The sequence below is a fragment of the Gracilinanus agilis genome, chromosome X, assembly GCF_016433145.1.
Source record: "Gracilinanus agilis isolate LMUSP501 chromosome X, AgileGrace, whole genome shotgun sequence".
Lineage (NCBI taxonomy): Eukaryota > Metazoa > Chordata > Mammalia > Didelphimorphia > Didelphidae > Gracilinanus > Gracilinanus agilis.
This window is the reverse complement of record NC_058136.1, coordinates 66743468-66745357: the sequence shown is the minus strand read 5'-3', so window position 1 is coordinate 66745357 and position 1890 is coordinate 66743468.

The following is a 1890-nucleotide window of genomic DNA, read 5'->3' as shown; positions in this document are numbered from 1 at the left end:
TTCAAGCACTCCCTTTTCCTAATCCTTCCAGCTGCTAGTGTACACACACACACACACACACACACACACACACACACACACACACACGTGTGTGTGTGTGTACATGTAAGTTTCTCAAAAGTAAGGACACAGCAGACTCTTCCTCTTCATCAGAATTTTTCATTCATTTCCTCAAAATTTCATTTACACAAGACCCGATCCTTCCCCGTGCACATGTTTATAGACAATTACTCCTTGTCCATCCTTTCTCCTAACCATTTGGCACCCACTCTACCCAAATCTAAGATGGACAGCAGACCCACCTTTCCACTCCTTCTCTATCATGAATTTGAAGATAGGGTGGCTCCTTTTCTCCAGGGTTTCCATCATTTTGACTTTAGCATTCCCCTTTCTTGGTGAGAATTAGCTGCAGAGTCAAATTTCCCCCACATGGTTTCTTTCATCTTTTGACGGATGAAATTATCACAAGGGTTAGCCAAGAATTTCTTAGTTGCTCTGCTTTTGGCAAAGAAAGTGCTCTAGCAGATGGCCATATAACTGAAGTCCCTCATCGCTGCTACATAGTGACTCTGGGCCAAGCTTATGATCTATTTCCCCAACTCCTCATCTATTTCTTCCTTCTGTCCAAGTGGTCTGGAGTATACTCCCAGGATAGTATAACTTCTGTTTCTTCCTCCCTTGATCTTTACCCAAATATTCTCCATTATACTTCCTCTCCCTTGACCCTGGTCCCTCATTTCCTTACTTAAGTAGATCATTTTAATATATAAGGACACTCAGAAAAACTCTTAGCCAAGTGAGGGGTAGAGGTGATCATAAAAGAGAAAACAGACCATTTTGATTATAGAAAATTCAAAAATTTTTCCAAAAAGGAAACCAATTCAAGTACAAGAAAAACTGCCAAGTGGAGGCCAGGGGAGCTTTAATCAAATCCCTCTGGTAAAAGTCTACTATCCAATATATATTGGGAATTTTTTTTAAAGTAAGAGCAAAAGCTTTCATAGATCCCATGTGAATGATTGATTTAGAGTTGGAAGGGGCCTTAGAGGTCATCTACTGCAAATATCTCATTTCATGAGTAAGGACACTGGGACTGAGAGAGGTCAAGTGACTTTCCCAAAACCACACAGCTAGTAAGTGGCAGAGCCCAGATTTGAACACAGTTCCTCCTGAACTCTAAATCTAGCATTCTTTCTACTGTACTGCACTGCCTATAATCTAATATAGTTAAGGGAGGGAGAGCAATGATTTGGAACTTATAACTTCAAAATATGTATGTGGAAAAGTGTTATTACATGTAATTGGGAAAATAAAATATCTTTTAAAAGCCAATTATAAAAAACACATAAGCAATTAAAAATGTCTATATCTACTCCCCAATAAGAGAAAATAATATGAACATTTTTTTAATTTTTTTTTATTTTAAACCCTTAACTTTTGTATATTGATTTTATAGGTGGAAGAGTGGTAAGGGTAGGCAATGGAGGTCAAATGACTTGCCCAGGGTCACCCAGCTGGGAAGTGTCTGAGGCCGGATTTGAACCTAGGACCTCCTGTCTCTAGGTCTGGCTCTCAATCCACTGAGCTACCCAGCTGCCCCCTAATATGAACATTTTCAAGAAGAAATGCAAACTATAGATAACTGTGCAAAAATGTTCATTAAAAATAGAAGGCATAAACATGGACTTGGGTGGAGAAATACCCACATCAGAACCTCTTAGGAGTGATTTTGCTACTGGATTCTGATCACTGCTGCATACTGTGCCAGCATTCTGGGCTTAATCAAATTGTGTGTATCTGATTTATAATTAAACTTTGGCTTGTGTGAAAAAAAATAGAAGGCATAATTCTGAGGGATTTGAGAAAGAACTGTGGGAGTAGAAACACAGA